Here is an 18,307-nt window from a genome sequence, read left to right on the forward strand (position 1 = left end):
GAAAAACATCTTGAAAAGAAAAATAAGTGATTCCTAAAATGAAAGAAGGCTTTCTCCCATTGATCCATGGACTGACAAGTGATAAAGAATCTGCTTAAGGGACTCAGTTTTTGGAATCATGTGTGTGAATTATGACAACACATACTAAAAACTCTATTCAAACTCGGTCAGGTGTTCAGATGGTGGTGGATACCAGCTTCTCAGCCATTCTTTTCTCCATTTCTCAAGTCAAGTTCCAAACCAGGCTCTCAGGTTGGGCCCTGATTTGAAGAGCAGGAACTTTCTTGTGCACGTCACTCATCTGTGCTCAGAACACTAGATAAACTCTTTTCTCCTTTTGGTTGCTGTCTTTACCTCTGAGGACCAAGATGCCATAAAAGTCAAAAGCACGCCTGGTGGTAGCTTTGGCATAACTCCCGTAGTAAATAGCCAGCTTTGACAGGAGTGAGGGCTTTCATCCATCTGAGTCCACACTCAGCAATCTGCGTGTCAGTGAGATTCCAGGGAAAGAGGGGGAAACGCCAGGAAGCCGCTGGGCTGTGGCCATGACACAGCAGCCATCACTGAGCCAGACACTAACAAGGACAAATAAGGAATTGTATTCTCTGCCTTCCTTTCCACCCTAAGAATGTAAACACCCTAGTTCTTTTAACAACAGAGCCAAGGGTGGAGTGAACACAGTTACGAATGATCACATAGAAGCTTTTGAACTATAGGCAGATTCCTTTTTTAAAATATTTACACAGAATATAGAGAAATGCTTTTTATATAAAAGGCTCATTTAAAAAAATAAAAAGAACAAGCTAGGGATGTAGCTAGGTGATAGTGTACTTGCCTGACATGAACCATGTCCTGGGTTCTCAAAGAGATGATTTAGTGAGGACAGTGGTGGTTCTTATGTCTGTGTAGTTAGAGATGGCTGAGTTCTCTGGATATTTCTGAATTTAACCTGCTGTCATGCACAGTACTAATAGAAGTGGCTGTAAAGATAAAGCCTTGGTAGGCAGATGTGTAGTTATAAAAGAAGGAGCATGTGAATGGCTTTATCATTTTGGATTTTCCTCTTTGATAACTGCAACTCAAGAAAATACTGGTTTCAAAACCTGCAGCATGGAATCTGATACCCAAGCCCTGAGCTTTTATATTCTTCTGCATTAAAATTCCTTGCTCTAGCCAGTATCAGTGGCTCATGCCTATAATCCTAGCTACTCAAGAGGCTGAGATCTGAGAAGCCAGCCTCGGCAGGAAAGTCCATCAGACTCTTATCTCCAACTGAGCACAACAAGCTGGAAGTGGAGTTGTGGCTCAAGTGGTGGAGCACTAGCCTTGAGCACAGAAGCTCAGGGATAGCACTCAGGCCCTGAGTTTAGGCCCCAGGACCAGCACACATACATGCACATGCATGCTTGCATGCATGCATACACACACACACACACACACACACACACTCACACACTCACACATCTCACACTTTACACATTTGTGATTGGATTGCATAGTGAATCGGTCAGTCGGAAAATATGGATTCATTGATTTAGGCAGATCCTTTAACTATTGCTACATTTCAGTATGTAATTGCCAAAAGTAATCACAGTCTCTCCCACTATCAAAGATTCCACCAGAAAGGCTGTTAGGTTACTGGGAAGCTGTGAAATTCACAGTAGCAGAGGAATTTCTCAGCATTCTAGTTTTCCTCTAGAAGCACAAATGTCATCGGCTGTTTTCCTTAAAGTGCAAGGATGCCTTTGCCATCCTCTGGAGCAAGTCTAATGAATACCCTGATCAGGATAATATCATCATGGTTTGTCAGTCATTTCTTTTGGCAGAGTGGGGAATTGAACTCAGGGCCTTCTACCTACTTGGCAGGCGCTCTACCATTTGAGCATTTCTCTAGCTCATTGTGCTCTTATTACTTTCCAATTGGAGTCTTTGGTTTTCCTCAGTTTAGCCTAGACTAAGATCCTCCTACTTATACTTTCTGAGCAGCTGACATGACAGGCATGTACCATCATGCCCAACTTTTGTTGGTTAAGATGGGGGACAGTTTCAAAAATGTTTCAAATAGGCTGGTTTTGAACCATGATCCTTTCTGTCTCTGCTTCCCAAAGAGTTGGGATTACAGGAAATAAGACACCATGTCCCAAAAGTTAGTCATTATTTAATAATAATGCTCCATGAAAACAAATGTCTAGTTCAGCTTTCAATCCAAACAACTGTACACATGACTCTTGGAGGTAAATATTATATTTCCATATTCAGCCAAAGTGCTTTATATAGACTTGGCATTTTCACATTTATGTCTTAAAAAGATGTTTACTCGCAAGCTAACAAAATTTCAGCATTTGGGTCTGGGAATGTGGTTTCGTGGTAGAGTGCTTGCCTAGCATGAATGAACCCCTAGGTTCGATTCCTCAGCACCACATACACAGAAAAAGCCGGAAGTGGCACTTTGACTCAAGTGGTGGAGTACTAGCCTTGAACAAAAGAAGCTCAGGAACAGTGCTCAGGCTCTGAGTTCAAGCCCCAAGACAAGCAAAGAATAATAATAATAATAATAATAATAATAATAATAATAATAAATGCAAGGCCAGATTTCACCATTCATTTGCACAATCACAATGCAAATATCAATGTTACAGGAAAATTTGAAAAATACAAAGAACGTCTTTGTGATATAATAAAGACTGTTTACCCTGAAAGCATGCCAGAAGTACCAGAACTCTAAGACAGGGTGATCTCCTCCACATCTCAGGTGAAAAGAAGCTTCTAGCAAAAGCTGTGCAGAGCAAACACAAACCAGGATGACTCTGAGAAGAAAGGCTGACAGAAATCAGGGCGGGAGAAGGATGTCTTTTAGGAATGGTGTACAAGGGCTAGGGATATAGCTCAGTGGTATAGCCCTTGCCTTGCATGGATGCGAAGCGCTAAATCCAATCCCCCTCTCCAACACTGTCAAAAGAAATGAGCCTGGCTCACACCTGGAATCCTAACTACTCAGGAGGATGAAATCTAAGCCTCATAGTTCAGAACCAACCCAGGCTGGAAAGTCAATGAGACACTTGTCTCTAATTTCCAAAAAGACAAAAGTAGAGCTGTAGCTTAAGTGGTAGAGCACTAGCCTTGAACAAAACAGCTCGGGGACAGCACGCAGGCCTAAGATCAAACTCTAGGATCAGCACCAGAAAAAAAGAAAGAATGAATGAATGGATGAAAACAGAAAAGAAAAGCAAGAAAGAAAATGAAAAAGATGATGAGAACTCTGTGTTGAATGAGTATCTCTAAAATCAACTATTAGTTCTGTCTAAAGAAGTATCTGGGGAAAAGGAAAAAAGGTCCAGTTATTCGTGGTTCACACCCCTAATTCTGGCTACATAGGCTGAGATGGGAAGATCCAGGTTTAAAGCTAGTTTGAGTAGATAAATCTAACTCCAATTCACCACCCAAAAGCTAGAAGTGTAAGTGTGCCTCAAATGGTAGAGCACCAGCCTTGAGCAAAAAAGCCAAGGGAGAGCAGAAGGCCTAGAGGTCAAGCTCTAGTACTGGCAAATACTCACAAAAGGAAGGAAAGAAGGAAGAAAGGAAGGGAGGGAGGGAAGAAGGGATGAAGGATGGAAGGAGGTAGGATGAAAAGAAGGAAGGAAGGAATGAGGGAGAGAGAGGAGAGAGGGGGAGAAAGAAGCAAAGGAAATAAGCAAGCAAGCAAAATATTTGTGAAGAGCTGAAACAAAAGAGAGAAGCTCACTTTGGAAATAATCTGTTTTCTTTACTATCCCAAGTCCTAGCTCCATGAAATTCCTTGAAAGTAGCTGTTTTCAAAGATCATCACATCTTCCACAACCTGAATCGGACTTTTTTCACATCGTAGGTTCACACCAAATGTGATGAGCATTTAACAAGATGAGATCACTAAATGTTGCCCTAATTCTGCCTCATCTTTCCTTAGTCCCAGAACTAACAAGATCTCCAAGTCCCATTTTTTATTCATTCTCTGTCATCATATTTATTATTATTATTACTATTATTATTATGTGATTATTACAGAAGTCTCATGCACTCAATAGGATTCTTGTGTCAAGGAATTGGTTCCACTGAATTTTGACCCTGAAAATCACTGAAATTCCTCAGCAAAGGCCTCCATTGTGCCATGACATCACAAGCAGCTGGGGCTATACTTGTCAATCACTGCCTTTCACTAGTGGTAAAGTCACGAGGCAATCAGTTAAACACAAACATTTCTGTGTAGATTGTCATTCGTGAGGATAAACACATGGATAGAAGCAGAATGAGGCACCAGGGCCAAAGCCCTGCCACAGATGCCGAGCGTACTTCACAGGTCTGTTTGTCTTGGCAGGTCCCAGGGAACTGAGCTGGGCTAGGAGAGAAACTTCCAATGCTGCACTTCAAGAAGAGAAGCCCTGGGAACTTTCCAGAACGCTCGGAGAGAGGTTGGAGGAGCCAAGGCTGCCCTAGCTGTGCATAGCTAAGAGCTCCTTCCTACTCCCTCACCTGTCCCAGCCCGCTCACCCGCTACAAAATGGTGAAAGAAACCACTTACTATGATGTTTTGGGAGTCAAACCCAATGCCACCCAGGCAGAATTGAGAAAGGCTTACAGGAAACTGGCCTTGAAGTACCACCCTGATAAGAATCATAATGAGGGAGAAAAGTTTAAACAGATTTCTCAAGCTTGTGAGGTTCTCTCTGATGCCAAGAAAAGAGAATTATATGACAAAGGAGGAGAACAGGCAATTAAGGAGGATGGAGCAGGTGGCGGTTTTGGCTCCCCCATGGACATCTTTGATATGTTTTTTGGAGGAGAAGGAAGAATGCAGAGAGGAAGGCGAGGTAAAAATGTTGTGCATCAGCTCTCGGTTACCTTGGAAGATTTATATAATGGTGCAACAAGAAAACTGGCTCTGCAAAAGAATGTGATTTGTGACAAATGTAAAGGCCGTGGTGGTAAAAAGGGGGCAGTGGAATGCTGTCCCAACTGCCGAGGTACTGGGATGCAAATACGAATTCATCCGATAGGACCTGGAATGGTTCAGCAAATTCAGTCTGTGTGCATGGAGTGCCAGGACCATGGAGAAAGGATCAGTCCTAAGATAGATGTAAAAGCTGAAATGGAAGGAAGATAGTTCGAGAGAAGATTCTGGAAGTTCATATTGACAAAGGCATGAAAGATGGCCAGAAGATAACATTCCACGGTGAAGGAGACCAAGAACCAGGATTGGAACCTGGAGATATCATCATTGTATTAGATCAGAAGGACCATGCCGTTTTTACAAGACGAGGAGAAGACCTTTTCATGTGTATGGACAGACAGCTGGTGGAAGCATTATGTGGCTTCCAAAAGCCAATCTCCACTCTTGACAACAGAACTGTAGTCATCACTTCTCATCCAGGTCAGGTTGTCAGCATGGAGATATCAAGTGTGTGCTAAATGAAGGCATGCCAATTTACCAACAACCATATGAAAAGGGGCGCCTAATCATTGAATTTAAGGTAAACTTTCCTGAAAATGGCTTCCTCTCTCCTGATAAACTCTTTGCTGGAAAAACTCCTTCCTGAGAGGAAGGAAGTAGAAGAGACTGATGAGATGGATCAGGCAGAACTGGTGGACTTTGATCCAAATCAGGGGAGACAGCACCATTATAATGGAGAAGACCTCGTAATGGGGCCAGTGAAGAGCGCTACTGGCATTTTAAATGCAGTAGTGAATGAGTGAAGGACTGTAATCATAAGCTCACTACTTGCTATTGTTTTTTGTTGTAATATTCAACTATAGTAGTGTTTTAAAGTTAAATGAAGAATAAACACATATAAAAGCTCTGACTTTGCTCTGTATGTATGACTTCAGTGTGCAAGATGAAATTTTAATACCTGTGAAAACTACTTTCCAAATAGTTCCTCTAGCATCTGTTAAGCTACATCTTGTAACTGATTCAGCTGTGTATGTAGACAAGTTTAAATTGAAATGCTAGTATGTGTGTTGACTTTGGTGTATGGCCTTTTTGTCACTAATCTGTGGGGCGAAAACTTGGTGTTTGGTTAGTAATCTGAAAAAGAGAAGTTGATTTGTAGAGAAATGTTGGTTTGTCTAGTTATTTGTATTAAGTGAACTCTTTGTGATGCCTTTGAATTTTATTGCCTCAAATATTACTTGAAGAGTGGCATAATACATAATTTAACGTGTGTTAAGTGATACAGAAATACCTTTCTAATGAAGAGGTTTATCATAATGCTACTTCTAAGGGCTTGCACTTCTAGAATTGCATCCCCTCTGTGCCAGCTTCTTAAATATATGTGTGTTCCTAATATAAACATACATATATATCTATATATAATGTTGACCAGTCAGTTACGTTCTTTTTCCCTTTGGACCATGATGAAGCTCTTGAGTAGTGACTTTTTCAGTTGGGTAGCAAGAACGATTGAAGAGACCTGAACAATGAGAAGTTGCATGTATTACATAGGAAGATATGTTACAGGCTTACTTTAAACCACTTGCTTCAAAGTAACTGTAATTAAATGTTGGTAGTATAGCAAATTACAATGAATAGCTTTAACTGTATGTTTGAAGTCATATGTTTATAAGCTTAAATCTGGATATCAGAATTTAAGCATTTATTGAAATGTATGAATGTCTCCTTAATATACTAATTACAAAGTAAAAAAAAAAGAAGAAGAGAAGCCCTGGTCATGCCAGCTGCCCTGGGCTTGTGTCTGTGTGCTTGGGGTGTGCGTTCAACACAGTCACGCCACCTTATGCAGCTGGATATCAGTACTCTTATTTCTTTCTGATTGCTGGTGTATGCATCCTGCTTGGCAGGTCCTGGCCTCCTGTCAAGGGAAGCTTTGCAGAGCCATGCCAAGAACTCTTTCAGACTCTACTTTCTTCACACAGACAGAGATCTGTATCGATTATCTGCAAGAAATACAGTTGTAGCATGGGGCTTGGCTTATGTGACCCCATTTGATTAGCTTGTTAATTCTATCATCATGAGCTGTCTGTTGCACACTTGGCAGGCTTATGAGGGCTGACAGACAAGAATGAATACAGCCTCCAAGAGTCATTCATTGAGAAGAAAGCAGGTCATTTGAGCCCCCAAACAATAATGTGTTAATTAACATCAATACCTTGTGCGATAAGAACACACAGTAGGATAAGAGCAGGAAAGGCCTACTGAAGAAGTCTCCTAAAAGCAAAATAAATGGTGCCCTTAGGAGAATGAGGTTAAAGAGCTGGAGAGACCAAGGCACGGAGTCCAGTGTGTAGAGGAGGTGGGGCCAGTGCACACGGGGTAAACTCAGTGCAATGACCTGCCCATAGGACCACAGCATAGAGAATGTTCTGGATGCTCACAGAGCTGCAGCCGGAGATGGCTTTGGAACCAACCGCTGAACAGTTGGCTCCCCCCTCGGCTTACAGGCACTGGTAGACTCCACGTGCAGTGCTCTCTGCCGCCTGTGGCTCTGCAACAGTGGCTGATAGCCTTTAGTGGCGGACAGAGTCTCCTGCATGGCAAGACTTTCCAAATGGAGAAATCAAACAGTATTCCCTCTCTTTATGAGGTCATAATCTCAATAACAGGAATCCAGGTATCTGATTTATGTGTTTGGTTTTCGTATTTTTTATTGTTATTACAAAGGTGATGTACAGAGAGGTGACAGTTCCATGAGTCTGGTGAAGAGTACATTTGGTGAGGGGGGGGACAATGCTACCCCTTCTTGCTCTCTCCCAATTCCCCCCCCCATCCCCGCATCCCAGTTGTATAGTTCATTTTTTCCCCTGGTGTCTAGTGAAGACCACCTGTTTGCTCGTTTGTGAATGGTGCTTGTGTTTAAACTCAGAACCTCTGGGTTTCTAGACCAGAGCTCTACAACTTGAATCATGCTTGCATTTTTTTTCCCTTTTTATTCTATTCTATTCTATTCTATTCTATTCTATTCTATTCTATTCTATTCATTGCAAGCCTGGGACTTGAACTTGGTATCCAATGCTTTGCTCATTGGATAACATTGTACCTACTAAACCATGCCTCCAAACCCTTGCATCTGCATTTTTTGCCAGTCCTGGGGCTTGAACTCAGGGCTTGGGCACTGTCCCTGAGCTTCTTTTTGCTTAAGGCTAGCACTCTACCACTTGAGCCACAATGTCACTTCTGGCTTTTTCTGTGTATGTGATATCAAGGAATCAAACTTAGGGCTTCATGCATGCTAGGCAAGCACTCTACCACTAGGCCAGACTCCCAGCCCATGCATCTGCATTTTTTTTTAAATGAGCTTCCTCAGGTAATAAATTTTGAGATGAATTATTTGACATATCATATTCTTCAATATTATATTTTAAGGAAATATAATGAAAATTTAAATCAAATGGGAGGGGGCAAGAAAGAGAGAGAGAGACAGAGAGAAAGAGAAGGAGGGAGGAAAGGCGAGGAAGAGAAAGAGGGAGGGAGAGGGTTCTTAGTTGTTCGGTTTCTGTCAGTTGTGGGCCTTGAACTCAGGGCCTGGATTCTTTTCCTGAGCTTTTATGCTCAAGGCTAATGCTCTACCACTTTGAACCACAGCTCCATTTCCTCTTCTGGCTGGTGGCTAACTGGAGATAAAAGTCTCACAGACGTATTTAACTGGTGTCAAGCTACAGCTTGGATTGCACACCAGTGCCTGGCTGAGAGAGAGAGGAATTTTTTTCTGTTTTGTTTTTTTTTTAACTGAATAAATTTCCTCTGTGGAATCATATTATAACTATTGAAATTTAAATCAGTGCACATTTTAAGGAGACTCAATGGGTGGGATCCCTGTTTAAATCTTTAATGATTTCTTGCAAGACCCTCTAACAGAATAATTATTGTTCTACAAAGATAGAAAGAAAAATGTCCCCCTGAAGTCTCTGGTTAGAAAGGACAAACAATGTAAGCCAGTGTGCTACTGAAGATGAATCTCTCACAGGGGAAGCTAGCACAAAATTCACCCTTCAGCATCATTTCCTCATCCATTTCATCATTGTGTGTGCAGGGAGTGAACTCTCAAAAAAAAACACTTCGTATAGCCTTCAAGCATGCAAATAATGTCACGGACCATCTAATGAGACTGATAAAATTGTTAGAAGTATAATGCATTCAAATTCTAATTTTCCTGAAGGGAAATTTTTGTTAGCTTTACCTGATCATAAAAATGTATCAGGTTGAAAAGAAGGAGATTTCTCTTTGTTCTTGGTTTCCATTTGCATCTAAATATGATAAAACTTCAATTTCCTCTTTATTATTTCATAAACTCAAAGAACAGAGAAAGGGAATTAGCAAGTGCTCGTTTTAGAGGAAAAATGATTTCCTCGTTCATTAAATTAGTTGTGGATAAGATGGCATCTTATAATACAGAGAGGGAGTAGAGCATTAAAGCATCTTACTAAGAGTTAAAGTTCAGCATAAAAGAAAAGCACTTAACCCAAGAAAACCACACAACAGTCTACATAAACTATACTTGCAGAGGGGAAAAAACGCACATCAATTTCTTGAGATAAAAGTTTCAAAATTCTAAAAGGTGTGTTTGACATAAAATACAAGTAATAATGAGTTTTCTCCTTCTTGCTACAAAATGATGTGGAGGAGATGGAACGTCTTGATTGCAGCCATGTTCCACAATGACAGAGTGCAATCTCAGTTATTAGTTACTTCATTTATGTTTGCTAAGACATCTCATTCAAAACTTACCCCAAAGAAGGCCTGTATGGTTCAACCCAATATATGCACAACATTCCACAAATCATTTCATTTGAACATACTCATCCATTTACTTATCCATCCATCCATCCATCCATTCATTTATCTTCCTATTCACCCATCCATCCACTCACCCATTCATCCCTCTCTTCATTCCTCTGTTCACTCATTCATCCATCTATCCATTCATTCATACTTCTATTCATTCATACTTCTATTCATTCATTCAATCATCCGTCTATGTAGTCCACTATGTGCCCATTCATGCTCTCATCCATCCATTCATTCATTCATCCATTTACTCACCAAGTACTAAGGACTTCCGGAAGCCAGTTGTATTCCAGCCTCCCTTCCCCAGGCTAGACCCAAGAAAAACTTAGCCACGGGGTCCCCATTTTATAAGACTAGTCACATGACAGGCCTTGTGAGCCAGAGGCCCAGGACCCACGCTGACAAGGGCAGAAGGTCCTGAAGGAGGACTTAATGGAAGTGAGCAGAGGGAAGTGCAATGTGCTGGAGGATGAGACCTGGAACGGTGAACGCGATGGAGTTGCCGCACAAAACTGGAAAGCTTTTGTACTTTTTTTTTTCAGATTCAGTTTCCTGTTTATGTTGGTTTTTCTGTACTGCCTCTCTCCTCCTCTGGAAAAGTAATAATACATTTTCCAGATTCTTCCTGAGCCTGCACCTATGATGCATGAAATGAAAATCCTAGATGATACTTTTAGCGTGTGTGTGCATGTGTGTGCGAAACGTGAACATGTATGCCAATAATTATGGCTGGAACTCAGGGCCTCAAGTTATTTTTTGGTTTCTTCATTCAAGGCTGGTGCTCAAACCTTTGAGCCACATCTTCACTTCTGGTTTTCTGCTGGTTAATTGGAGATAACAGACTTTCCTCACAAGCTCTCTCTCTTTTTTAAAAAATCCAAGCTGGCTTTAGACCACAGCCCTCAGATCTCAGCATCCTCAGTAACAGGTACTACCAGCATGAGTCCTAGCTGGGCCCTGTGAGACAAATGTTCTCTGTTTCTCATAATGGAGGTGGGAAAAATACCGAACTTCCCATTAAAACGGGAGAAGGTGTGGTTGGAGGAATATTCCAGCACCCTGAGCTCAGAGAGAAACATGCAGAGAGAGGCTAAGGCAGCTGACACGCTGCTGCTGCTGCTGCTGCTGCTAAAGACTCTGGTAACTCTGTCTTGAGTAGTGGAGTTGTTTGCTAATAGAGGAATGGACATATTGTGAATCCCAGATTTATTTTATTTTATTTCTGGTGCTGATCTGAGGGTTGAATGTGGGGCCATGGCACTGTCTGAGGTTTGGAGCTCAAAGCTAGCACTTAAACCACAGCTCCATTTCCAGTTTTTTTGGTAGTTATTAGAAGGTCAGAGTCTTACAGACTCTCCTGCCCAGTCTGGCAGAACCTGGTCAAACCCAGATCCTTTTGTTCAAGGCTAGCACTCTACCACAACACCACTTCTGGCTTTTTCTGTTTATTGGCACTGAAGACTCAACCCAGAGCTTCATGCATGCTACGCAACAAACCCAGATTTTATAGATGCTATTTAAGCCAACACCTCTGATATATGAAGCTTCAAGATATGAGTCTAAGTACTTCATTTGATCTCTATTGCTGAATAATTTTAAAATTCGCACTTTTGAGTGAAATACTATTTTATTATTTTCCAACATTTTAGAATGGCCTCTTATTCCACTTTATTTTATTTTTTATGCTATTAGCAAAATAAATAGTATACCTTCTTCTATACCTCTATTCTTTTTGTTTTAGGAATTTTCTGCCTCTTGTTAAAATTTTTTCAACTTTACCTTTTAAACTGATATATAGAGATGTAAAAGCTATTATCTACCAAGTGATATTTGAGTAACAGTACATTATGTCTGTGTAATGTTTAAATCATACTAGTCATCCTTTTTTGCTAAACTAGATTCTATTTCTCTACTTTTGCGACAGGGTTTTGCTATAGAACCCAGATTGGCCTTTGAATTCACAATTCTGCCTCAGCTTCCTTAGTGCTAAGATGACAGGTGTGTCACCTCACCTGGCTCATGTAGCATTTCTGAATAGTTAAAACATTTTACCTCCTTCCCTTTAGCTTTACACTCAGAATGCTGAGATCTGAAGATAATGGTTTTAAACCAGCTCAGGCAGTAAAATCTATGAGAGTCTTATCTACAGTTAACCACTAAAAAGCCAGGTGTAGAGCTATGACTCAACTGGTAGAGAACCAGCCTTGAGCAAAATAGCTCAGTGCCCAGGCCCTGAGTTCAAGCCCCAGGACTAGTATAAACACACACACACACACACACACACACACACACACACACACACACGATAGATAGATAGATAGATAGATAGATAGATAGATAGATAGATAGACAGACAGACAGACAGACAGATTTACATATAGATATTTTTACCCCTTGGAAAGAAGAGAAATATGAAATTAAAAAAATCTCTATTATGGAAGCCAGATATACATAATTCCACTTGAGTTATTTGAATCTTTAAGACCATGAATACTTCCAATGCTTAAAGAGTTTCTAGATGTCTGTCTCCACAGACATGGAGAAACAGAAGGAAAAGAAGACAGACAGAGAGGATGACAGCCCTCACTGCCAGTGATACAATTGCATTCTACAGTGGAGAAGGGAATGTCCTCATTCTTTCCACTTGCACAGCGTCCTCCTCTCCCCCACCAAGCATCTCCTTTCCCCTCTCTCCTGGCAACAGCCCCTGGCAATTCCGATGATGGTGAGGTCACCAGCTCCAAAATATGGCCATGGTATGAAGCACCAGTGACAGCACCCAGCCACATGGGATGCTTGTGCAATGTGAGCAACTGGACCTGGTGCTATTTTATTAATCCAGGGCGGTGATCCTTGGAGTTTCATTACGCGTGTGTGTGTGTGTGTGTGTGTGTGTGTGTGTGTGTGTGTGTGTGCATTCTGATTTTGCAAGTCAGTCCTCAAGGAGTCCTCCTCAGCTCCATCTAACTGCAAGAAGGGTGCAGAGAACTTGGGGTTATGCTTCACTTCGAGCCCCCCCCCCCACAGTAAGCAAAGGAGCACTGACCACAAAACTATTGACGATTTGCTACCATTGAGTAGGCAGACAGCCTGTAGGACTGAGCAAAATTCATTCCTCCCACAGGCTGGGCCCATCCTCACGACCAGACCATGCCACATGGCAGCCCAGAGGAGAGCTGAGAGGGCCCTGTCCTCTCTCTGCCTTCTCAACTTCCTCCCTCCCACCTGCCCTCCCTCTGTCCCTCCCTCTTTCCCTCTCCCTCTCTCTTTCTCCCCCCTTCTTTCTCTTTTTCTCCCACCCCCTCTCTCTATCTCTCTATCTCTCTCTGTGTAATTTTTTTTCATTTTTTGGTTGGTCATGGGGCTCGAATTCAGGGCCTGGGGGCTGTCCCTGAGTTCTCTTATTCAAGGCTAACACTCTACCATTTTGAGTGGCAGTGCCACTTCTGGTTTTCTGGTGGTTCATTGGAGATAAGAGTCTCACAGATTTTCCTGCCCAGACTGGCTTTGAACAAGAGTCCTCAGATTTTAGCCTCCTGAGTAGCTAGAATTACAGACATAAGCCACCAGCACCTAGCTTTCTCTTTAATTTTTATCTTGTGCTTGAACTGGAGCTTGAACTCAGGTCCTTCTGCTCTTATTTAGCTTCTCTTACCTTGAGGTTGGTGCTATACCACTTGAGCCACAGCTCTACATTCTAGCTTATTTTGCTGATTAATTGGACTTTCCTGCCCAGACTGATTTTGAACTAGGATCCTTAGATCTCAGTCTCCTGAGTAGCTAAAGGTTTATAGATGTGAACCACCAGTACCTAACTCTTCAAAAACATTCAAAAGGATCAAATAACAGGCAAAATTCTAGAGATCAGAAGAAGAAAAACATTCTCCATCTCTGTTTAGAATCTGACCATAAAATTATACATGCCCATAGAAATTAAATGCATGTCTCACAGGGTGAGGTCGAGGGGAAATGGTGCGAATGAAGAGAAGGAGAAAATGTAGTCAATAATCAATGTATTTCCTACAAAATCAAGAGGCCTAAGAGAAAGCTTGGGTAGGGGAGGGATGAGTGAGACTGTTGCAAAGGATGTCATTAATCAAGATCCATTATATTCTTAAAATGCTTTGTGAAATGGCAAGTCCTTTGTACTACTACTTAAAGGTAATAATTTTTTTTAATTTATTTTTTTCAGAAACCTGTCGATCAGACATCTTGAGAGGAGGGTACAGAGAATTTGGACTTGAAGCTCTTCCCTGGCAAAGGCTAACAGCACTGTGTGAACTCAGCATGAACAACTCAGAATCTTTCTTCTGGCATTGTCTATTTTAATTATTAGATAAGACACGATCTCCACCCCTAAGCTGCACCGTCACAAAACTTATTATCTGAGAAGAACTAAACAATTTAGCTTTGCATATATTCTCTGATTCTCAGAGGAAAGGATGGATAGGTAAGTCCCAAACTAAGTCCTAAGCTGTTCCATAGAAAACCCAGGGTCATATCCTCAATGACAGGACTATTTGCCTGGGAGGGACAGAAGGAGAGAGGACGTTAGGAAAGAAGGAAGAAATAGAGTTTAGAATTTCAGGCTTCCGTCAGCATTTTTTGGAATAATCATTCATTTGCTTACAGAGGTGTACAGATGTGAGAAAGTGAAGACATGATACATGAGGATTTTCAGAAAGAACAATTGATCTAGCAAAGGTTAAGGTTCCAGTTTGCCCAGCCAGTGACAGCTGAAAACATAGTGCTCTCACAGGTTTGCTCCTTTATTCCTTTGTCTGTATGCACCTGTGTCAAAGTTTTCATTTTTCTCATTCCCAAATAAGGAAGGCCTAATATATATAATTATTATATATTATATATAATTATATATACTATAATATGCTAACAGTATAATTCTCTTTGTTTGCTTATCAAAAAGGACATTCATAGTCAGGCACTGGTGGCTCATGCTGATAATCTTAGCCAATAATCCTAATCTCAGAAGGCTGAGATCTGAGGATCAAGGTTCAAAGCCAGGTGGGACTGCCCATGAAACTCTTATCTCCAATTAACCAAGAAAGAAAGAACAAGAATGAAAGAGAAGGAAAAAGGGAAGGAGGGAGGAAAGGAGGAGAAGGAAGAAAGGAGGGAGGAAAGCTGTAAGTAGGACTGTGGTTCATGTGGTAGAGCTCTCATCTTGAGCCCAAAAGCTCAATGACAGCACCCAGGGCCTGAGTTCAAACCCTAAGACACACACACACATACACACACACACACACACACACACACACACACACACACACACACACACAAGGACATTGACTGCTTAGTAGTCACCATGACACAAATAATGTTCGATCTGTCAGTACTCTGTGGGATTCCTCTGAGAATAGCTCATAGGCAGTAAAATCTAAAATGTGACCAAGTCAGTGAGCTGCATAAAATAAATACAGATATCACTGTAGAGCTTAGGAAATCCCTCGATTAACTGGCACATACTTCAGAAGAATGTTTTAAGCAAAGACTTAAAGATTTTCATGTTTAAAGCAAAGACTTGGCTGAGCCATAGATAAGTCCCAAATCTACGAGCAGAACTTTCTGCTTTGCAGATCTGTGCCAACCCTTCAGGACTTACTCTGTCCTCCTGCCAATTGCCGTGGGCAGAGGTCCCGGGTCAGGGACAGAAGCCTAAGTAGGAAGTCTCTGTGGAACGAACAGAAATAGTCAAAATGACTGCCATGAACCTAGCTGAGGCCAGAGCAGTCCAGCTGACCGTATAACATCTCAGGACACATGTGTCCTACTGAATAAACCATTCGGAAATAGAAATTAGAAAAGAGTTGCAAAGCCACAGTGCCCATAAATGTACTGGCTGGAAGAGAAGGCATGTGGACCGGGGACTAGATCCGTCCTGTGCCTTGTGCAGGCGGGTACTGGACATGCAGGCTCAGTGTTTGCTCATACTCACAGCTGGCTTTATACTCAGGAATACACACAGTGACTCTGGAATTTGGTTCCCTGGGGGGAGACATATCATGACCCTGAAAATGTTCTATCCTGTCAGTTATTCAAGATGCCATTTTTGGGGTCAGTTGTAGTGCTTGAACTCAGGGTCTAGAAGCTGGGGTGCCTGTGCCTCTTTGTGTTCAAGACTAGAGTTTACCACTTGATCCACAGTGCCACTTCCAGTTTTTGAGTGGTTAATTGGAGATAAGAGTCTCAGGGAGACTTTTCCGCCCCCACTGGCTGTGAACCCTGATCCTCAGATCTTAGCCTCCGGAGAAGCTAGGATTGCTGGCTTGAGATAAAGGCCTCCTGCAGGGTCAGACCCCAGAAGGACTATTAAAAAGGCAAGGATACCTGGAGAGGCAGTTTACCAGTCAGTCCTTCCTTACCTTCTTTCAAACTTCAAAATTAATTGACTTTTTTTCAGCGTGAAAATCTCACTCTCCTCCTCCCCCTCCCTCACCCCTCTCCCTTTCCCCTCCCTCTCTCTCCCTGCATACACGTATATCTTAACATCTTGTGCTATATTTATCTTTATTGTACAAAAGCACATCTCCTTTAGAGCACACACTATTATATTTTAAGTTCAGTCATAGAATTTTGGTATTGATATAAAAAGAATAAGATATAATTGTATTCCCTGTTAGAATGAGAGAGCAATAAGTTATGCAGTGGCCAAAGTAATTATAAAAATATTGATATAATAAAAGCATCATAATAAAAGGCCTTGACAAACGTATTGTTATAACGAATGTATTATAAGAGACAATAAATGTTTGAAGAACAACCCTAGGTTCAGTTTTCTTTCACTTACTGGTTAGATGATTTGGAGCAAATGATTTCATTGAAAGTGATAAGTGGGGACTGGTGATTCATGTCTGTAATGTCTGTAATCTCTGTAATCTTAGCTACTCAGGAAGCAGAGATCTGAGGACTGTGGTTGAAAGCCAGCCTGGGAAAGTCCATGAGTCTTTTATCTCCAATTAACTACCAAAAACCTCAAAGTAGAGCTGTGGCTCAAATGGTATGGTGTTGGCCTTGAGTAAAAGAAGCTCAGGGAGGGCCAGGAATGTAATCTAATGGTAGAGTGTGCTCCTAGCATGTACGAAGTCCTGGGTTTGATTCCTTGGTACCACATATACAGAAAAGGCCAGAAGTGGTGCTGGGGCTCAGGTGGCAGAGTACTAGCCTTGAGAAAAAAAAAAATATCAAGGACAGTGCCCAGGCCCTGAGTTCAAGGCCCAGGACTGGCAAAAAGACAAAAAAAAAAAAAGCTCAGGCTCCAATTTCAAGCCCCAAGACAAGGAAAGAAGGAAGGAAGGAAGGAAGGAAGGAAGGAAGGAAGGAAGGAAGGAAGGAAGGAAGGAAGGGAGGGAGGACTATTCCTTGAAGTTTTGAGAGAATAATTGAAAATGCCTGTAAGCTGCTTATTGCAAGGCTAGGTGTATAATATATAATAAACAATGAGTTCTATTTGAATTCTTACAGATACTGGACTTGGAGAACAATATACACCACTATATATATATATATTCTCTCTCCCTCCCCCCCCTCTCTCTCTTCTGGTACTCTACCACTTGAGCTCCCCTCCTGAATTTTGGTGCTTAATTGGAGAGTTCACGGACTTTCCTGTCTTACAATTCCTGGCTTGGAACTGCAATCCTCAGATCTCAGCCCCCTGAGTAGCTAGGATTACAAGCCTGAGTTACTTGCACTAGGCACTCTTCCAGCTGTTTGTGTTGGTTAATTGGAGATAAGAGTCTCATTGACCTTCCTGCCTTTCCTGGCTTCAAACCATGATGCTCAGGTCTCAGTCTATTGACTAGGTTAGGATTACAAAGCTTGAACAATATTTTTGCCTAAAGTTTGAATGGTAGATAGATAATAGATAGATTGATTGATGGGTTAATTGGTGGTCAACTCCATGCCCCAGCCTTTTTAGTTGCATGGATAGGGCCTCAGATCCTGATCCTTCTTATCTCTGCCTCCCACATCACAGGACTTACAAGGGTTCTCCACCACTCAGCCCTAACCCTGAAACTCTTCCAGCCCCTCGGCCTCTATGTGGAGTCCCCATCACTCGTATTGGCATATCTAACGCAATCTTCAGTCCACTCCCAATTCCTTCAAGCGCATGCCGGTGGTGGTCTCTTTTCTCCAAGCTGGGGTGAAGAGGTGCTATCTGGGGGTCCATTGATCCCTCCCCGCTCCAGCCCTGGCAGGAGACCTGCCTAGAAACGCCCCCCCCCCAACAGGCTGTTCCACGGCCACACACCGCCCTGCCCCGCAGGCTCCGTGCATGAGTCAAGGGTGCATTTATAGATTTGTGGAACTCCAGCTGTCACTGATGCCAGTGTTTTTGGCTAAAATTGGTGTCCCTTTGGCTACCTGCCTCATCCCTTGGGCAGGTCAAGCAGCAGCAGCAGCAGCAGTAGGGCCCCATGGCCTGAGGCTAGTTGTCTCTCTCATCTCAGGCCCTGCTGCCGCCACATGTCACAGACACAAATTAGACTCTGTGAGATGACTCCTCAGAGGGAAGGC

The 18,307-nt window shown here is 42.1% G+C and overlaps 1 protein-coding gene and 1 pseudogene across 1 annotated transcript in view; one reads left to right on the forward strand and one right to left on the reverse strand.

Annotated features, from left to right (window-relative positions):
• The window catches only part of Synpo2 (synaptopodin 2), a 128,749-nt gene that overhangs the window by 45,774 nt on the left and 64,668 nt on the right, over window positions 1–18,307 (reverse strand). The gene's annotated exons all lie outside the window — the stretch shown is intronic.
• LOC150047251 (dnaJ homolog subfamily A member 1 pseudogene) lies at window positions 4,492–5,827 on the forward strand (annotated as a pseudogene).

The sequence above is a fragment of the Megascapheus bottae genome, chromosome 23, assembly GCF_031878675.1.
Source record: "Megascapheus bottae isolate mThoBot1 chromosome 23, mThoBot2.hap1, whole genome shotgun sequence".
Classification (NCBI taxonomy): domain Eukaryota; kingdom Metazoa; phylum Chordata; class Mammalia; order Rodentia; family Geomyidae; genus Megascapheus; species Megascapheus bottae.